This window comes from Bos grunniens, chromosome X (genome assembly GCF_055505025.1).
Source record: "Bos grunniens cultivar Pamir isolate PY7600 chromosome X, Bosgru_T2T1.0, whole genome shotgun sequence".
Taxonomy (NCBI): Eukaryota; Metazoa; Chordata; class Mammalia; order Artiodactyla; family Bovidae; genus Bos; species Bos grunniens.
This window is the reverse complement of record NC_141194.1, coordinates 33911898-33934590: the sequence shown is the minus strand read 5'-3', so window position 1 is coordinate 33934590 and position 22693 is coordinate 33911898.

Sequence of the window (22693 nt, the reverse complement as noted above, 5' to 3'; positions counted from 1 at the left end):
TTGTGCTCAGTCATGTCTGACTCTTTGCAACCCCATGGACTGTAGCCCGTCAGGCTCCTCTGACCATGGGATTTTCCAGGCAAGACCACTGGAGTGGGGTGCCATTTCCTACTCCAGGGAATCTTCCCAACCCAGGGATCGACCTGTGTCTCTTGCGTCTCCTGCACTGAAGGCAGATTCTTTATCACTAGCGACAAAACCTTAGGATATGTCTAAGTTAAGAAACACCTTCCCCACTGATATAGTATAGTTTCAAGAGGATCTGCCGAAACTTAAAGTATACTGTACTCACCCAAAAGGCCAACTCATTGGAAAAGACTCTGATGCTGGGAAAGACTAAGGGCAAGTGAAGGGGGCAGCAGAGGATGAGGTGGTTAGATAGCATCACTGACTCAATGCACATGAGTTTGAGCAAGCTCTGGGATATAGAAAAGGATGGGGAAGCCTGGTATGCTGTAGTTCATGGGGTCACAATGATTCGGACACAACTTAGTGACTGAACAACAACAAATACATTGTATATTCTGAAAGAACTTCATGACCTTGATATTAATTGTACTTACCAATCACACAGTCTCTAAACCCACTGTATTTCACTCCAAAACTCTTCTAATTCCCTTCTCTTGATTCCTTTCTCTTTCATTTGAAGAGGCCCAAATTGGAGCATGACTATAATGTCAAATTTCAAGCAAATCTGTCAATGAAGATAGCTCTGTCGTGTCCCCAGGGCCCATCCACATTATTCATGAAATGAAAGTGCTGCTTTAGGGACAAATTAAGTATTTTGAAATAATTCATCCAACTCTATTTTCCTCTGAGGAATTTCAATGTGCCTCAAATGCCAGATATGATGTTTATCAGTATGTCTTAACATCAGAATTTGCATGACCTGTGAAGCTTCTAGGAGCAGCATTTCTATACATAATTATTACTGTAAATTTTCTGTTTTTTTTTTTTTAACCTGAATGTTTTATTGAATTGACAGCAAAGAGGTAATAAACGTGTATTCTTTTGATAATATGCTTGATCTGAGAATCTCATTTTTTGACATCATCCAACATTTTGGTAGAGATTACAGACCCTGTTTCTCCACTGGCTCATCATTCACACACATCTAGTTTAGATAATTAAAGGCATTGGCTTTATTTTTTCCCTTGAAAGGCTCAATACAAAATGCAAGGCCTCTGTTTCCCATTGTTAGCATACAACCTCTTTGTCCTCTCAGTCTTCCTTGTTCTTTTAGCATTGCTGAGGATTCTAGGGATTCTTGAAAGGAATATTAATACAGATTTAATTGACCAATGACATAATTAAACCATTAAATCCAGGACAAGGGTGAGGTATAAACAGCCAAATTTTAATAATGAGTTTTCAAAAGGATGTAAGAAAAATGCTTTCATGTGTATTGTACATTTTCCTTTCAGTCCAAATAAATGCTGTAGACAAAAGACCCCCCTGATCACTGTCCAGAGAATAATAGGACCACATAGCTTAATGATGATGAGTTAGCAACTTACATTTAAAAATTATATAAAATAATAATAATAAAGTTAAAGAATCATGTTTATGTCAAGCTATGAGGTTTTCCTGATATTTCTGTAAATTACCATTGAGAGTATTTGGGGATGGGTAGGCAGTTTAGGGTAGAAAAATGTCAAATTACTAAAAATACTCCACTTCCCTCATATCAAAGTTGGGCACCATCACCCATCTTCAATTATCCACAATAGCCACATAATAATAGCCACTGACTTATCATTTCCTTGACACACATATGTTGAACAAAATGTATCTGCTTATGTATTTCAAATAGTCTACACTCACTCACGTAGAGCCACGTTACAAACTCACACACACAGAGATTTCAACGCAGTCTCCTATAAGCTGAACTAAGGAGGTTGTCTAAAATCAAGATTGTAAGAAAAAAAAAAATATGTTTTAACTGCACTGATTTTTTTCCCACTAATTTTTGGCATCAAAGGTGTTTCTCTGCCAGCTTGCACCCATGTAGCCTACAACACACTGAGCACTCAATTTCAAAACACAAATGCCTAATTCTAGTGTTTCTTGGGGGTATTTAATGCTGTGACATAATAAATGCCATCATTTTGCTTAGGAGAAGAAATCCTCCCTATGTTAGGAACTGTAAAACTTCTTACATCACCACTCTTACAGTCAAACCACAAGGAACCTGTGTGAAGCAAATGTGACTCTTTTAGAGAGACTGAACCTCACCATTGTACTATGGGGTTGACCTTCTGAGGTCAGGCTTCCCTTGTGGCTCAGCTGGTAAAGAATCTGCCTGCAATGTGGGAGACCTGAGTTCAGTCCCTTGGTTGGGAAGATCCCCTGGAGAAGGGAAAGGCTACCCACTCCAGTATTCTAGCCTGGAGAATTCCATGGACTGTAGTCTACGGGGTCACAAAGAGTCAGACACGACTGATCAACTTTCACTTCACTTCACATCTGAGGTTAGTAGGAAAGGCTCAGTACTCTGAGATCTATGATAATTATAATAGTAGTTCAGGATAACACTTAGCACTTATTGAGTGTTTACCAAGCCCTGTTTTAAGCACTGTCTTGGCTACACTCCCCTGGAAACAGACCCTGAAAAGTGGTATGCGGTAGTTCCCCTGATGATCCTCTTATTATCAACTCCAGTGAGGGAATGAGGAAAACAGGACTGATAAGCAAGACAATCTGAGTACCACAGTGACAACAAGAGCCCCAGCCAATGCCATGGGGAGCTTGGAAGTTTGATGGCCGTTCAGAATTGTCCTGAATTAAAACAAGAAGACCAGACAAAATTAAGCAAATTTTGGACTTGTGCTGACCTGCAAGATGTGGCATAACCTTGTTTGATGCAGTTCCCTCCAGGTAAGGGTAATTCCCAAAGAAGGACTCATCTGTGAGCTGGTAGCTGCCAATTCCCAGCACTTGTAAGAATGAATTTCTTAGTCCTGAAGCAGATATCTGTGTGGTGACCCACAACACCTCCCTTATGTGTCTTTATGTTCTATTTCACCTAATCCTCACAACCATCTTAAAAGCACATACTATTCTTACCCCATTTTATAGATAAGAAAACTGACAGTTATTAATAACTTCAGAAGCCAGGACTTGAGCCCAGTTAAAGTCTTTAGTCTCCATCCTCTAAAGGAAAGGGACTACCTCTACCCTCAACTATTGTTTGATGAACTTACTTAAGAAGACAAGGAAAAGTAACAGATTATTTCAACTTTATAATGTGGACAAAAAAATGTCTAGCTTTTGAAAGGGATTTAAATCCACTGATAACATAAGATTTATTTTAATAATCATAAACCATCACTGGGTTTCTTAATTTCCCTGCCAACCAAAACTCCAACTTGAGTTAAAGCTGTGTAATGGGCAAAAGTACATTATATAATATTTTGTATTTCAGCAAAAGTTTAAATGTTTTCAAATTAGCATTTTCTTAAAAGTCAAAAAACTAGAGTGGCTTATACAACTCAACAACCAAAAAACAAACAACTCAATCAAAAAATGGTCAGGAGACCTAAATAGACATTCCTCTAAAGAAGACATAAAGATGGCCAATAGGCACATGGAAAGACAATCAACATCATTAATTATTAGAAAAAAGCAAATCAAACCTACAATGAGGTACCACCTCACAACAGCCAGAATGGCCATCATAAAAAAGTCTACAAATAAAAAATCCTAAAGAGAGTGTGAAGAAAAGGGAACCCTCCTACAGTATTGGTGGGTATGTAAACTGGTTTTCATGTAAAACTGTTTTCCACTATGGAAAACAATACAGAGGTTCCTCAAAAAACTAAAAATAGAATTACCATATGATCCAGAAATTCAACTACAGGGCATATATCCTGAAAAAATATATAATTCAAAAAGATAAATACACTCCTATGTTCAGAGAAGCACTATTCACAATAGCCAAGACATGGCAGCAACCTAAATGTCCACTGACAGATGAATGGATAAAGAAGATGTGTTACATATATACAAAGGAATACTGTCCTGTTGTTCAGTAGTAGCTCAGTCGTGTCCAACTCTTTGCAACCCCATGGACTGCAGCGCACCAGGATTCCTTGTACTTCACTACCCCCCAGAGTTTACTCAAATTCATGTCCATTGAGTCGGTGATGCTGTCTAACCATCTATCCAACCATCTTATCTAACCGTTTTATGGCTGAGTAATATTCCAGTATGAAAAGGCAGTTTAAGATTACTCAGCCATAAAAAAGAATTAAGTAATGCCATTTGCAGCAACATGGATGCAACTAGAGATTATCATACTATCAGTAAATAAAGTAAGTCAGAAAGAGAAAGACAAATACAATATGGTATCACGTATATGTGGAATCTTAAATGTGACACGAACGAACCTTATCTATGAGACAGAAACAGAATTAAGGACATAGAGAACAGACTGGTGGTTGCTGAGGTAGGGGGGCAGCGGGGACAGAGAATGGGAAAGGGATGGAGTGGGATATGGGATTAGTAGATGTAAGTTCTTATCTGTGGAATGGAATGGATAAACAACAAGCTCCAATTGTACAGCACAAAGATCTATATTCAATATTTTATGATAAACCATAATGGAAAGAATATTGAAAAAGAATGTATGTGTGTGTTTGTGTATGTGTATATATATGCACACACACACACACATATATATATAAAACTGAATCACTCTGCTGTATAGCAGTAATTAACACAACATTGTAAATCAACTATACTTCAATATCCCAATAACATTTTTTAAAACTTAGAACTAAAGTGGCTTATAGGTGAGTTCTTCAATATCCCAATAAAATTTTTCAAAACTTAGAACTAAAGTGGTTTATAGGTGAGTTCTATATGATATTAAGGGGAAGTTAATTTCAGTTTAATCTAAAGTGTACCAGGTGAACAGAAAAAAAGATGAAAGTCTCTCTAATGTATTTTATGAAGCCAACAGAACTTGAATGTTAAACCTGATAAGCGTTAGAAGTATTGCCCAACATCAGTTATGGATAGAGATGAAACAGTCAAAATAAAATATTAGGAAATAAAGTTAGAAGACTAACACATTATGTCCAGGCAGGGTTTATTCTAGGAATGCAAGGATGGATAAGTCATTATAAAATATATCAGCAAAATCCATTCTATCAAAAAGTAAAGTAGGAAAGCCTCATAATAATATCCATAAATGTCAACCATTTGATAAAACTCAGACCTTTATTAATAAAAGTACCACACAAAACAGGAATAAAAGGAAACTACTTATGGCAGACTTCTTACCAAAAACCAAAACAAATATACACTAAATGTTAGTCACTAAAACAACTGCCACTATATATTAGGAAATAAAACAAGAGCATCTGTCCTTAGGGATACTACTCTTGCAACATCAGTGTGTTAGTTTCCTAGATCTCTTAAAACAAAGTCCCCAAAACAACATAAACAGACTTAAAACAACAGAAATATATTAACTCACAGTTCTGAAGGTAACAAGTCTGAAATCAAGGTGTTGGCAGGGCCGCTCTCTCCCAAGCCCTCCTTGCTTCTGGTGGCTGCTGGCAATCCTTGATGTTCCTTGGCTTGTAGATGGATCACCCCAATTTCTGCCTCCATCTTTACAAGGCCTTCTCCTCTCTGTGTCTGTGTTCATGTATCCCTCTTCCTATAAGAACAGCAGTCATTGGAACAGGGCTCACCTTAATTCAAGTATGACCTAATCTTATTTTTTATTACAGATGTAAAGAATGGTAATGACTTCAACGTATTTTTTAGGGGACATAATTCAATGCACAAACATATATATAAAAGTTAAAATTCACATTAACTTTAGAACAGCAATCCTACTTCTGGAAATCTCCATAAAAATAAAAGCCCTATTCTTAGGATATAAAAGATTATGGGTATATACATACACACATACACATATAGTGTTTAATATTAATATTAATGTTGAAAACAAACTGAATGACATGAAGAGCAGAACTGTGGTATATTCATACCATGCACTACATGCAGGGATTAAAAAATATATTAAAAGAATAAATTAGATGGGTTAGGTGGCATGGAGGATTCTTTACAAAGTAAATGATAAGAAATGAGAAATTCAAGATGCAGAAAACTTTGCATTCAGTATGATCTTAATTTTATAAAACAATTAAACAGAATTCCTATAGCAGTATATATACTCTAACATATGCTAATGTTGTGAAGAAAAATCAAGGACTCAAAGTTGTTAACACAGGTTACTTTCCTGGGAGAATAGAATGGAGGTAAGAACGATAAAAGAAGAAAGGGAGAAGCAAACAAAAATCAAAAGAGAAAAGAATGCACTAAAAATCTATGTAAAAATATATAACATTCACATTCATGTAAAGTTGCATAGGGGGGTGTGTGTGTGTGTGTGTGCGCGCGCATGTCTGTATAAAATCTCACCCTCCAGGGCTAAATAATTGAGTGAAAAAACTGTTGTAAATATTCTTACATAAAGATTCCTTAAATGAGCAGACTTGGATGACTACTAGAATGGAGGAATACAGGTACTTATGCTCCCTTATATAGCTTGGTCAAGATATTCATCAAAGTATAAAGGTGGATGAAAAAAAAAACCAAGTAAGTAATGAATACATGTTAATGGCAAAACCCTAAAAAAATAATTTTAAACATACACAATAACACTTTTTACATGTTCTGTGTGTGCAAAGTAATATTTTAAGAATGTGAAACTAAGTTCCTCTAATGGAATATAGTAGAAGAATATTCCATGCTGTTCTGCAGATAGTGTTGTGATTTCTGGGTGCTCTTCCCCACTGAATTAATATGAAAACCTCAGTTCTATAGTATCCTACTCATTGCCAGGTCTATAAGTGAAGCACGAAGTTAAAATGGTCATGTATTTTCTCGGGAAAAGGTGATGGTGGGGGGCAGATAAAATTAATAAGACTACTTAGCTATGGAATTTTGTCAGATGGAAGCTGATAAGGAAAAGGACAGTGTTAGCTGGAGGGCTTCCCCAGTGACTCAGCAGTAAAGAAGCCACCTGCAATTTAGGAGACTTGCAGGAGACATGGGTTCAATCCCTGGGTTGGCAAGATTCCCTGGAGGAGGAAATGGCAACACACTCCAGTATTCTTGCCTGGAAAATCCCATGGACAGAGAAGCCTGGAGGGCTACAGTCCATGGGGTGGCAAAGAGTCGAACACAATTTAGCGACTGAGCGCACATGCAGTCTGAGCTGGAAAAAAAAAAAAAATCTGAAACAGAGTAGAGAAAACCCAGAGTTCTTTGAATATGTGCATTGGTGAATTTAACCTAATTTCCTTAAATTATGGGGCTAAATATGCAGGAAACCAGACTTTTAAGATATCTGTACTTTTTCCCTGATACTACACCAGAATTCACCTGGGCAGAAATTAACTGGAGCATTTAATGCTGAAAGGGTCTTACACTGTCAGAAGCATCTTTCTGAGAAGTAAAAACCTAATAGAATCTATTAAATAAAATACAAATTAACACATTTCCCCCAAAGCAACAGCACAAGTAGAATATCCATGCTGAGTAAGTCATTTTATTAATCCCTATGAATATGACATGATAAGTTTCCTTAAAGTGTGTCTAGTCTAGGAAAGTAATTGTCTTATGTCCACAATTAACCACAATTCAAACAGAGAAGATAAACTTGTAGTAGAAGAACAAAGGATATGTTAGGAGAGTAAAAAATGAAATGTAATTATGTCCAAACTGGGTAACATAAAACTTAGTACACATAAGTAATCACAATAAATATTCACCTACTACTCTATGAAAGACCAATAATATTAAATATTATGAAATATTGTTTGTTCCTACTGTGTTTAATAGTTGTAGCCTTTAAAAGTCTCCGCATGTGAAGGGCACAGTTGATCAATGGGCAACATTTTTGAGCACTCACTTTGTGCAAGAGGCTGCCCTGGGAAGGACACCTTATTAAGCTGAGAAGCAGGTGTGCATTCTTTCGTACTAAGAATAGTACAGGCAGTTACATCAAATTGTCAGCATCATGCTAACGGCAGCTGGTTCCTTGAGTGCTGAAGAGTCTTTATGCTGTGTAAACTCTTGAAAGCTGAGTTTCAGTCCTAATGCTTTCCTTTGTGTCAGCCTCACATGCTTGGACAATTCATTTATCTTTTTTGAATTCCAAGAGGAATTCAAAACCCATTGGTAATAATTCTTTATGACTGGATTATAAAAGGATAAAAAATACAGCATATATAAAAGTGTTTTTATATGAATGTATGACATCATTATTAAAATAATTACTGTGTACAGTAGAAGTCTGATAAAGGAGTTAAACATTAAGTTTGTTCAAAATGACAACTTTTGGGGATAAATGGAAATGGCAGGTAATGTGTTTTTTAGTCATCCCTACCGTTAGTAGACAAGGAAGTGAGCCAGACTTTCAGCTAATGTCATGAACTCTGAATGATCTTTAGAGGGTCATATAGCCAAATCAATCTGAAAACCCCTAACATGAAAGGGATGGGAGAAATAATCTCTAAATTTATTTCAACTTTCAACTTAATAATAACAAATTTGATGACTGAGGTAAATATTTTGTGGATTTTATACACAAATGTAGATATATGTATATATACAAATGTGGATGTTTATAATAATTAATGTTCAAATCTTAGACAACAGTAGGATTTAAATTAGGAGACAAGTGACCACTGACTGACAATTTGAAAATAAGATGCCATCATTTATTAAAACTGCATTTCAGGGACTTTGGTTTCAGCTCAGACATCTAAAGAGCTTGGAATCATCATTCCATCCTCACAATAAGAAATAGCCAAACTGATTATCAAGAACTTTTCTTGGACAGATCAGAGAACTGAGATTGCTGGTCATATTACCATCCTAAAATATAGAGAGATGACCTTTTCCAGAGAAACAATTCTGTCATTTACTTATCTGGAGCTGAAGCCACTGGGCGGTTGCCATATAAGCTAGAAGGTACATTAAATTAGAAAATTTGATGACTTGCTAGAGGGTAGATAGAGACTATCATGAGACTGAGAAGCTCCTGAGAGCTGAAGTCATGGGGAAGGGCCTACATTTTTACAGGTTTTACTTAAAGGAACCCACCAGGCTCTTAGAATCAAAAATCCTGAGAAAGCGCCTCATCTAGACACAGGACCCTAGCTGGTGGAAGGGAAGGGAAGCCATATTGAAATCCACCCTTCTCTCTTAGGCAACAAAAGGCTTAATCTCCAAGAGGTCTGCCATTCACAGCTGGCATCAGGGAAACATTCAAGCTGGGTGAAGGGAACACTAGTCTGCCACAGACTCCCTGTGGGAAAAAAAATGTACAGGGGGCAGGACTTCAATTATATGTACTGGGGACACAGGAGGACAACCACTACAAGGGGGAAAAATTAGAAGGCATGTGGTAAAAAAGCTCTACCTCTAGAGAAGGGACAGAAACTTGTAAATGCCACCTCCCCTAGGCACAGGTCCATAGCATACTCCAAAGACTAGGATTTAATCAGAATTAGAGAAAGCTTCTCTACCACAAGGGGCTTTCCTTGTGGCTTAGATGGTAAAGAATTTTTTTTTTTTTTAATGAAGGGATTTTTTATTTATCTTTTTAATATAAATTTATTTAATTGGAGGCTAATTACAATATTGTAGTGGTTTTGCCATACATTGACATGGATCCACCACAGGTGTACATATGTTCCCCATCCTGAACCGCTCCCCCACCTCCCTCCCCATTCCATCCCTCTGGGTCATCCCAGTGCACCAGCCCTGAGTACTCTGTCTCATGCATCGAACCTGGACTGGATATCTGTTTCACATATGATAATATACATGTTTCAATGCCATTCTCCCAAATCATCCCACCCTCGCCCTCTCCCACAGAGTCCAAAAGACTGTTCTATACATCTGTGTCTCTTTTACTGTCTTGCATGTAGGGTTATCATTACCATCTTTCTAAATTCCATATATATGTGTTAGTATACTGTATTGGTGTTTTTCTTTCTGGCTTGTTTCACTCTGTATAATAGGCTCCAGTTTCATCCACCTCATTAGAACTGATTCAAATGTATTCTTTTTAATGGTTGAGTAATATTCCATTGTGTATATGTACCACAGCTTTCTTATCCATTCGTCTGCTGATGGACATCTAGGTTGCTTCCATGTCTGGGCTATTATAAACAGTGCTGCGATGAACATGTCTCTTTCAATTCTGGTTTCCTCGATGTGTATGCTCAAAAGTGGGATTGCTGGGTCATATGGCAGTTCTATTTCCAATTTTTTAAAGGAATCTCCACACTTTTCTCCATAGTGGCTGTACTAGTTTGCATTCCCACCAACAGTGTAAGAGGGTTCCCTTTTCTCCACACCCTCTCCAGTGTTTATTGCTTGTAGACTTTTGGATAGCAGCCATTCTGACTGGCATGAAATGGTAAGATGGTAAAGAGTTTGCCTGCAATGCTGGAGAACTGGGTTCAATCCCTGGGTCAGGAAGATCCCTTGTAGAAGTGCACGGCAACCCACTCCAGTATGCTTGCCTGGGAAATCCCATGGATAGAGGAGCCTGGCAGGCTACAGTCCATAGCGTTGCAAAAGAGTTGGACACAACTGAGCAACTAAATCCCTACCACAAGCCCTACTAATAAACCATAATAATAAGCCTCCAAAATATAAACAGTTTATTAAGAAAATAAATTACATATAAAGAGGGCAGATCACATGCTAAGCAATCTTATCAGCAAAATAAAAGGGGAGGGAGGACACAAGAAACTTTCAGAGGTGACAGAGAGGCAGACATATCTATCACCTTGACTGTGGGGATGGTTTCACAACTGTATGCATATATCCAAACTCATCTAATTGTATATATCAAATGTGTGTGGTTTTTATATTAATCATACCTCCATAAAAGAATTAAAATAATAAATTATATATAAAATAATAAGTTATATTTAAAAAAGCAGCAGCACTGCAGGAAGGAAAAAGAGATCAATTGTTCCAGTCAGAGGCTTGGACCCACCACAAGCCAATTCTTAACATGCAAAAATCACAGGTTTCATTTCACACAGAAAGATGGCCAGAGAGTGACATTGTGATCAACAGCAGAGAGGATCTCTTCTGAGACTTAGATCAGGACAGGAGATTCTGAATACTCAGCGAGAGAAAAGAGGTTGGAACTATGTAGGTCATAAGGAAGCAAACTTCAAAAGATTGTTTTAAAGGGAGCCAATTACATACATGTATAGAGCTCCTGGTATGAGTCCACTAGAACAACAGGATCCAGGAGATGGGCTTTGTCTGCCCAGGGCAGGAAATCCTTCAGTGCCTTGGTTGACACTTTACTGTGTATCTCCAACTACTGAATTCAGATTCTCTCTAAACATCCAAAAGCTGATTTATTCATCACTTTACATCCCAACACTTCATTTGTGACCTAGGAACTCTAACAACGTCTTAGTTGCTTTATCTATAATACTCAGATAATACTATATTTCATAATCAAAAGACAGGGATTTAAATGCATGGCCATTGACACTTCTTCCAGCACTTCATCTCCTCCATAGTGAAGATGCATAAATAAATTGTCACTTGCTAGAGGTTGCAAGTGTTTCTGCATTCACTCTGGTCACTTCTATCCCTTTAGGAAGGACTGCTTCCTCTCTTGGAATTCCTTCCTTCTGTGCTACATTGGTCAAATTTCTTATTGCTTGCAGTTTAGAAATAACTAAATAATGGTATTTGTGCTAATATATAAATGATACCTATTTGTGGAGGGTAAGAAGGAAGACCTTTTGATCACAGAAAGTCAAATAGATCTTTTCTGTTAAGCTTCAATGTCATCCTCATTCCTAGCAGTGAAAGACCTTTCCTGAGAAGGTAACTCATCCAGTGAACTTGCATTCATATGCGATATAAGGAATAAGTGTGTGGCTGGTCACTGCTGCTTTTTCTTTCTCTGTACATTATATTTTATTAATCTTTCCTTGGGACAAAAATGAAACATTCTCACAAAGTGATGACTTATTAAAAACTGCATGAGTTACTTTTTCTAATACTTCTTTAGAACTGCATTCATTTATCCCTACGAACTCCAAAGGCTCTGAAAGACATGAATGAGCCTCACATTACTGTATTTTGTAAAATCTATTAATTATTCAAAGTGTGCTAAGGGGTGTTTCAGAGACACAGCAACGTATTTCAGTAGATAATTCCAAATATCTTCTTTGGTTGTTTAATATTTATGATGCTTCTACAGTGTGTTCTCACCTTTATAAAATGAAATGGCCCTAGATCTCTTCTGTGGAACATCACTTGTCTCACAATAAGTAAATGGATGTAAAAGCTAGGCTAACTAACAAGTTCATCTTACAAGATTAGCATCTTAAAGCAAGTTGTAAAATAGAGAAAAATCTAAACCTATCTAGTGTTAATAAAAATAGCACCTTATATTTCTAATGCTTTAAAAGTTATAAATCATCCTTTCACAAAGTAACTTGTTTGATTCTTACAACTCCAAGACTTAGTTAAAACAGGTATGTTATTTCCATTTCATAGATAAGGCAAATGAAGCTAAGATAAATGTCATGACTTCCCCGAAGTACATATATTGAAAAGGATAATGGGAATAATAATCAAAAAACTAGTCTTTGATGTCTGATCCTATGATCAATGTCAGATTACAGAATTTTTAATGGAATTACTTATAGTAGTATGAAAATTGTATCACTCTGTTCCAGAGGAAATTGGAATACAACTTAAAGCAATTTTGTAATCATATATCTATCTTTCTATCTCTATATTAGGAAGTACTTGCAAGTTCACTCACTCGCTTTCACATTACTATTAAAGTAAAAACAAGTAGAGCTCACTGTGATTGTTGTTGTTGTTCATTGGTATCACCTTAAAAGATGGACAACTGTCTCCCCAAATTAATGTGTTCAGAAGAGATTGGAGTCATCTCCCAGATATTCATCTTTTAAGCCCACAGATGCCCAGTAGATACTCTAATAAATTAATATTCCTTGAAATTCTGGTGTAATTTGTGTATGATAAAGGGGTTCCTTACTCTCATAAATACTTCAAAGGTGAAGAAAGGGAGCTTGGAGGGGAGGGTGAGGCTCGAACACCAGTCCTGCTTTCCAGGTGTGGTGACTACATGCATCATAGAAACAGAGGATAGTAAAAGGAAGACAGGACTAGTACAATGCAGAGTCTTTTAGTTATAGTTCTATATCTACCTCACTAATCAGCTTCCATCTTTCACCATTCATCCCAGCTATCTCTCCAAGTATTAGTAGAAAATACATTTCACCCTACTTGTTGTATACTCAAGACAACCACTTTCCAATATTTAGATTAGCCCAAATAGTTCACTATTTAGAGAAGACGAACTTGCAAAAGGGCTTCGCAGGTGGCTCAGTGGGTAAAGAACCCACCTGACAATGCAGGAGACATGGGTTTGATTGCTGGGCCAGGAAGAGCCCCTGTAGGAGGGCATGGCAGCTCATTCCAGTATTCTTGCCTGGAGAATCCATGGACAGAGGGGGCTGGTGGGTTACCGTCCATGGGGTCGCAAAGAGCTGGACATGACTGAAGCTACTGAGAACGCACACAACTTGCAAACAGTGATAGTGTATCTTAATGAGAAAACATAAATTATCTTTCCATGAACTCTAAGTACTTCTTTTGAAATAAAATGACAGATCTTTAGTTGCTCATCTATTTTGTAGGGCAATGAACAGTCCTTCACACAGTAATACTTGTCATAATTGTTGGTTTTCAATAATACTACTTAACAATATAAATAGTATAAATTCCTGAATATTATACCAAAGTTCATAATTAGCTAAACTAGGATAAAATTAAGTTTTCTCATCTAACCTTGAGATCTGCCAAATTTTGCTTTTTTTTACATGCTCTTTGATATGGTTTTAATTTGTAGCTTTGAAAGAGGGAAAATTTTTATCAGTAAATAATTGCAGATTATAGCAAAAAAAAAAACACCCAGTTACTTAATTCATTTGGGGTGATCATTGCAGATTTTTAAGTCTAACAGATGAACCAGTGGGAGTTTTATTTCCTTATCAGTATTTGGAATTCTATTAAAGAAAACAGTGGTAAAAGAATCCATTCTATGAATTTTTCATGTTAAACTCCCAGTACTTATAAAAAAATTTTGGAAATAAATGTCTGGTATAAGAAGGTATATATCCTTTCTCAAAGTTAAATTAAAGGACATAATATTCCTTAGCAACAGATGTTCTAAAGACAGATTTAAGAGACATCAGGAATATCACGTGTCCTTATAGAAAACCAGTCTGTCACTACCAATCTCGTACAATATTACTCAGATCACTTCTCTGTCCACAGTTCTGAAAAATTCTGTCAATTTTATAAAGATTGACATATTAGCTACCTGACACCACCCTTATGGCAGAAAGTGAAGAGGAACTAAAAAGCCTCTTGATGAAAGTGAAAGAGGAGAGTGAAAAAGTTGGCTTAAAGCTCAACATTCAGAAAACGAAGATCATGGCATCTGGTCCCATCACTTCATGGGAAATACATGGGGAAACAGTGGAAACAGTGTCAGACTTTTTATTTTTTGGGGCTGCAAAATCACTGCAGATGGTGACTGCAGCCATGAAATTAAAAGACGCTTACTCCTTGGAAGAAAAGTTATGACCAACCTAGATAGCATATTGAAAAGCAGAGACATTACTTTGTCAACAAAGGTCCGTCTAGTCAAGGCTATGCTTTTTCCAGTGGTCGTGTATGGATGCGAGAGTTGGACTGCGAAGAAAGCCGAGCACCGAAGAATTGATGCTTTTGAACTGTGGTGTTGGAGAAGACTCATGAGAGTCCCTTGGACTGCAAGGAGATCCAACCAGTCCATCCTAAAGAAGACCAGTCCTGGGTGTTAATTGGAAGGAATGATGCTAAAGCTGAAACTCCAGTACTTTGGCCACCTCATGCGAAGAGTTGACTCATTGGAAAAGACTCTGATGCTGGGAGGGATTGGGGGCAGAAGGAAAACGGGACAACAGAGGATGAGATGGCTGGATGGCATCACTGACTCGATGGACGTGAGTCTGAGTGAACTCCGGGAGTTGGTGATGGACAGGGAGGCCTGGCGTGCTGCGATTCATGGGGTTGCAAAGAGTCGGACATGACTGAGCGACTGAACTGAACTGAACTGAATGTAAGTGTCATATTTCTTTTCTTTGCTATTTTTTAGCCCTTTCCGTGTTACTTTTAACAGTATCACCTGTGTTTGTCATCTGAATATCATGTATAACTTCTTCACTGCTTTGCAAGTTCTATAGTATTTTCCAAACATACTCATTCTTTAGCAATCCCTTGACAACAGATATCACCCTCTATGTACCACCCAATTTCTCATTCCCTCTTCAGAGAAAAATTCTGGGGAAATTTGGATTTAGTGTCATTAACACTACTCAGTAACTCACTTATCAAAGGAACAAGACTTCCTCATTGCTAAACCCAACATTCCCATCTGTTTCTTTGTATATTTCTCAGCAATAGTCAGTATTGCTGCCCACTTTCTATTTCTTAAAAGTTTTCCTTCTCTGTCCTTCATTACACAGCACTTCTTCCTGACCCATGAGCCATTCCAACTCCCTCTACTTTAGTGCTGGCTTCTCTATAAGGTCTCCAAAACTCAATCAGTGATCTTCTGGTCTTCTGTATCTTTCCAGTCAAATCTTCTGGATTTTAATACCATTTCTGTATACTTTTGACTTTCAAACTTATTGCCTGTGACTGAGACCTACCTAGTTGTTTACCAGACTCATGTACGCGTGTGTGTGTGCTCAGTCGCTTCAGCTATGTCTGACTCTTTGCAACCCCATGGACTGTAGCCTGGCAGGCTTCTCTTTCCATGGGATTCTCCAAGCAAGAATACTGGAGTGGGTTGCCGTGCTCTCCTACAGGGGATCTTCTCCACCCAGGAATTGAACCCACATCTCCATGTCTCCTGCATTGGCAGGTTCTTTACCACTAGCGCCTCCTGGGAAGTCCAGACTTATGTATACATCTAGCAATTTGATACAACCACTTGGATATTGCACTGGACATGCCATTCACAGGACATTCCAAAAGTGAACTCTTGATTTCACCCTCTACCATAACTGCTCTTCCCTAAAAGTTTCCAACCTTAATAAACAAATTTAAGTACCAGAAAAGGGGAGAGATTACTGCGTGAAAGTCTTCAAATAAGCAGAACAAGAATTAGATCTAGTATACACACTGAATGTTAATCTCTGCTGGGAGAACTGTCAGTTCATGGTGACCAAAAGAAAAGCAGGATATGTGAGCACAGATGCCAGTGGTGGGTGCTGGTGGGATTTCATGGAAGTGACCTTTCACTTTTACTAAAATGGGAAACAAGGTCTTCAGCTGAGAATCAGTGTGGGGGAGGAATGAGCATGGCACCAAAATCACATAAGCTCCAAGACAAGCTGGTGAACTTCCTGTGCAGTGATGGGCCATCCTTTCTGTAAATGAGACACAGATCTTTCACTGTAAACTGTCACATGGAATATTTCTTTAAATTTTACCAAGCAGCTAAAACAAAGTACTCTTTTAAGACTAAAACTTTCAATGGTTTGTCCTTAGAAGAGTGCTAGCACATCAGTGGAGAAGGTAATGGCACCCCACTGTGGTACTCTTGCCTGGAAAATCCCATGGACGGAGGAGCCTGGTAGGCTGCAGTTCATGGGGTCACTAAGAGTCGGACACGACTGAGTGACCTCACTTTCACTTTTCACTTTCATGCATTGGAGAAAGAAATGGCAACCCACTCCAGTGTTCTTGCCTGGAGAATCCCAGGGACGGGGGAGCCTGGTGGGCTGCCGTCTATGGGGTTGCACAGAGTCGGACATGACTGAAGCAACTTAGCAGCAGCAGCAGCCCATCAGTACACAAGAAAAAGTTTGTTGCAACCAGGTCCAATGAATTTCAAATACACTCCTTCAGGAAATGAATGTCAGGAATGCAGCTAAACAGCTGCTCTTGGAGACTTCACTTAAGGCATAGAAGAAAAGGAAAATTGTAGGAAAGCACAGTGGTGAACAATGGAGGAGTGCAGCATCACTGTGTGGCATGAGGAACAGACTCCCAAGGTGGAGAGTATTAAGACACACAGTGTTTTCACTGATCACAGAAAAGGCTCTGCTGTCCAGGAGATTAAAAACAGTAATTGCCAAGCAGTAGGGACATAAATCCAACCAGTCCATTCTTAAGGAGATCAGCCCTGGGATTTCTTTGGAAGGCTTGATGCTAAAGCTAAAACTCCAGTACTTTGGCCACCTCATGCAAGGAGTTGACTCATTGGAAAAGACTCTGATGCTGGGAGGGATTGGGGGCAGGAGGAGAAGGGGACGACAGAGGATGAGATGGCTGGATGGCATCACCAACTCAATGGACGTGAGTCTGAGTGAACTCCAGGAGTTGGTGATGGACAGGGAGGCCTGGTGTGCTGCGATTCATGGGGTCACAAAGAGTCGGACATGACTGAGCGACTGAACTGAACTGAACTGAGGGATATATAGATATCTATCTTAACTACAATACCAAAAATAGAATTTCCTGATCTAGCTTAAAGGTCCAATGTATTACTCTTAGCTTCTGAACTAATAATTACTGACTGCTCATACGTTTATCTCAGTAGCATCACAGACTCACAACAAAGAGAAAGTTCTCAAAAATCATTAGAACATCCTCTCAATGTAGGTAGGATCACTTCTGACAGATATTCATGGAGATTGTGCAAGAAAATTTCTTGAGATGAGGACCAATAACCTATCTGAAGAGGCTGTGTTGCCTAATGGTTAGGAGCATAGCTTCTGGAGCTTGACTCTCTGGATTCAAACTGTAATTTTATTACTGGTTAGCTCTATGATCTTTGGGAAAGTTGTTTAAACATTCTGTGCCACAGGTTCATCATCTGTGAATATGATAATAATACTATCAACTGAAATGTTTGTTGTGATGACTCTTAAGAGTGCATGTGTGCATGTTAAGTAGCTTCAGTTGTGTCTGGCTCTTTGTGACCCTATGGACTGTAGCCGGCCAGGCTCCTCTGTCTATGGGATGCTCTAGGCAAGAATACTGGAGTGGGTTGCCACGCCCTCCTCCAGGGGATCTTCCCGACCCAGAGATCAAATCTGAGTCTCTTACATCTACCTGCATTGGCTTGCTGCTGCTGCTGCTGCTAAGTCGCTTCAGTAGTGTCCGACTCTGTGTGACCCCATAGATGGCAGCCCACCAGGCTCCACCATCCCTGGGATTCTCCAGGGAAGGACACTGGAGTGGGTTGCCATTTCCTTCTCCAATGCGTGAAAGTGAAGCCACTCAGTCGTGTCCTACTCCTAGTGACCCCATGGACTGCAGCCTACCAGGCTCCTCCATCCATGGGATTTTCCAGGCAAGAGTACTGGAGTGGGGTGCCATTGCCTTCTCCGACATTGGCTTACCTCAGTGTAAAACCTTTGTAAACTGGACTAATACAATCATCAGAAAGATCTTCCTTATATTGTTCTTGGAAATATGTCTTATTCCTTTAACCCACTGTCTCTAGTTATAAAATCTGAGGCAATCTAAAATATGTTTCAATAATTCCTTCCTCATATGATGTCATACCATTTTCCAGGGTGATATTTTTAGCTGAACTTACATAATGATAACATGGATTATAATTATCCCATGTATTTCTTGAAAAGATTACTTCCTTCTTATTTATTATTGCTCCCTTCAGGGCCCCATACTCAAATTCTGATGTGGAATATTTGCTAAAGGACTATGAAGTGAATGACTGGCAACCATTCCAATTTTTAAAGACAACTCTTACATGCTTTCTACATGTTTTGATCTCCAAGCTAAACATTTCCCAGATTTTCTCTAATTCCTCCTAAGTCATCATTTCAACTTCCCACTCTGCTTCCTTTAAACATACTCCAGTCTTTCAAAGAGCCTCATAAAATGTAGTACCCAGAATTGAACCCAACATGCCACATATGACCTGACAAATATTGAGTATTCTGGAAACATCAGTTCCCTAATGTGCACATTATTCTTCTATAAATGCAACACAAAACAAAATACATTCCAAAGAATAGCTAATTTACTAGTTTTCAGCCACTAATGTGTTCTCCCAACAGATGTAGTTCATATGGAAAAGTATTCATCATTGATACTCAAAATGTACCACATAGCCTTATTTTTAAATAAAGGGTGAGGCTGACTTGATATCTAAATATCTACATGCTTCTAATTCACCTTGCTAAGGTCACCTAAAGAGTCATACAGTCATGATTTACTACTAAAGTATCTAAAACTTTGAGCTGTACCTCTTTTGAGGGTTATGTTTTCTGCCATTAAACATACATACACAATAGATAATGGAATCTTTATTTGAAAAACCTGGGTGATATCATTTCATGTGTTAAATAGGGTGAGATCTAATCAATCAAGTTACAGCTTCTTTGTTTCTTTCTTTATTTATTCACCTTAATATACTATAATAAACAAATTGTATATATTTAAAGTATGCAATGTGATGATTTGATATATGAATATACTGTGAAATGATTATTACAATCAACACATCCATTACCTCACATATTTACCATTTGTGTGTGTGTGTTGAGAACATTTAAGATCTACTCTCTTAGCAGATTTCAAGTGTACAATACTTGTAATAATGTTTGCTCTTATGGGAAAATCTCAACAAATTTACTTTGGGCCAATAGTGTTTTTTTTTAAACAATATATTAATATCTTTTAAAAGTCTCTGAACATAGAAATCTTACTATGATAATTTCTTTTGGGAAAAGTCAGAGCTTAGACTTGCAGCAATCAAATTAAAAGTGTCCTTAGGAGAGTAGAAAGTATAGCTGAGATAATATTCTCTTCGTAATGAAGAAAATTTTCTATTAATTTAATCACTATTAGAAGATATCCATTTTATCACTTAGATAAATATTTATATAAGCATATGTATACATATATACAATAAGTTTATTTTATAAATAAGAAAACAAACACAAAATTCTTTTGAGACTGTCATCTACAGTCAAGAAACAATTAGAATAGAAATGGCATTACTTTTCAGACAGGTTTATGAGGATATTACTGAAGTAAAATCTTGTGTTAAAATTTCCTCTGGACTGAGGATCATGAAATGAAATAATAAGAAAATGACATAAGTGAAAACCATTACATTCGTGGGCATTAAGCCAGGGTTTAAAAAGTAGACATTATAAGGGCAAAAAGACATAAAAAAGAAAATTAAAGTATCAATGCCTTTGGAAACCATTTTGGACACTATTCATAGGATTGTGTGATTTTATGATGACTTAGATCATTCTTCCACATGATACCATTATATAAAATGACACTATCACCCCCCTCATATCACTGATGAAGATATTTGGGCAGCATTTCATCAGCCTCACTTCACCAGTAGAGAATGTGAGATAAGCTGCTTCAGGCAGCAAAATATAATGAATGGCACTTATACACCTCTAATTCCAGAAACATAAAAATCCTGGACAAAAGTCATCATTCACAGCTTAGCTATACATAGAGAAAAAGTTATCCTTAGTTTCCAGAAGCAGAAAGGCAAATCAAAACTACAGGTTGATATCATGGTACTTCAGGATGTTATCAAAACTGAAAATAGTCCCTGGCAGAATGAAGATGGAGTTGTAAGGCCCACAGAGGGTATGGTTTTATGCTTGTATGAAGTTTAATTTGAGGAAATGGAACTGAAATCCCCACAGAAAGTCATAAAAAGAAAAAAACTATACTTTCTGGGGAAGGGAGGCAGCAAGGCAAATTGTCATCTGCCCAGTCTTCTGGCTAAGAAATAATAGAGTTCCCTCAGAAATCAAAACTTCAGATTCTGCCACACATGAGCGGAAATCCAAATTCGCATCTCCCATAAGATAGATAAATCCCACAGTTACACATTAATGCCAAAATCATCATCTGACATGAAATCCTTGGGGTGCCTGTCAGAAGACAAGGAGGACACTGACACGAACACAGATGCCTTTCCCAGAGAAACAATTAAGCAAAAACTTTCTCAATATACTTTCTAAGGCTGGGTAATTTTAATCATTAAAAGACAATAAAGGAAAACAAAATAATATACCAATCTTATTTGGGAATATAATATTAAATCCTAAATGGCATTTTAGGAAATAGAATGCATCATTCTATTAAGCAAATCAAGGATTTCATTTCCATTAGTGTGCTGAAAAACTTTACCATGGAAAACTGAAAGAATATGTGATAATTTTTTTTTTAAATCATCATTGAGCTAAGAAAAAAATAATAAATTCTCAAATGTCAATAACAAATTTAAAGAAGTACTAAAGATAGATGAGCTACTTCAGAAGGCAGTTTTTTAAATGTATTTAATTGGAGGATAATTACTTTACAACACTGTGATGGTTTTTGCTATACATCAACATGAATCAACTATAGGCATACATGTGTCCCCCGCTCCATCCTGAAACCCCTTCCACGGCTGTGCCCACTCATCCCTCCAGGTTGTCACAGAGCACCAGCTTTGGGTGCCCTGTGTCATACATCAAACTCGCACTGGTTATCTACTTTACATATGGTAATGTATATCTTTAAACGCTATTCTCTCAAATCATCCCACCCTGTCATTCTCCCACTGAGTCCAAAAGGCTGTTCTTTACTTCTCTGTCTCCTTTGCTACCCTGCACGTAGGATCGTAGGTACCATCTTTCTAGATTCCATATATATGTATTAATATACACTATTTGTCTTTTTCTGACTTCCTTCACTTATTTAATAGGCTTTATGTTCATCCATCTCATTAGAACTGACTCAAATATATTCCGTTTTATAGCTGAGTAATATCCCATTGTATATATGTACCACAGCTTCCTTATCCATTTATCTGGTGATGGACATCTATGCTGCCAGAAGGCAGCTTTTAAACAGAGGCCTTGTACCAAACTTTCGTTCACTGAAGGAGGAAAAATATCTCCCTTGTTGTTGTTCAGTTGCTAAGTTGTGTTTGATTCTTGCTACCCCACAGACTGCAACATGCCAAGCTTACCTGTCCTTCACTATCTCCCAGAGTTTGTTCAAATTCATGTCCACTGTGCTCTCTAACCATCTCATCCTCTGCCACACTCTTCTCCTTTTGCCTTCCATATTTCCCAGCATCAATGTCTTTTCTAATTAGTCAGTTCTTCACATCAGGAGGCCAAAGTACTGAAGCTTCAGCTTCAGCATCAGTCCTTCCAATGAATATTCAGGGTTGATTTCATTTAGGATTGACTGGTTTGATCTCCTTGCTGTCCAAGGGACTCTCAAGAGTCTTCTCCAGCATGACAATTCAAAATCAGCAATTCTTCAGCACTCAGCTTTCTTTATGGCCCAACTCTCACATGTGTAAATGACTACTGGAAAAACCACAGCTTTGACTATACAGACCTTTGTCAGCAAAGTGATGTCTCTGCTTTTTAATATGCTATCTAGGTTTGTCATAGCTTTTCTTCCAAGGAGAAAGCATCTCTCTTAATTTCATAGCTGTGGTCACCATCAGCAGTGATTTTGGAGCCCAAGAAAATAAAATCTGTCACTGTTTCCACTTTTTCCCCTTCTATTT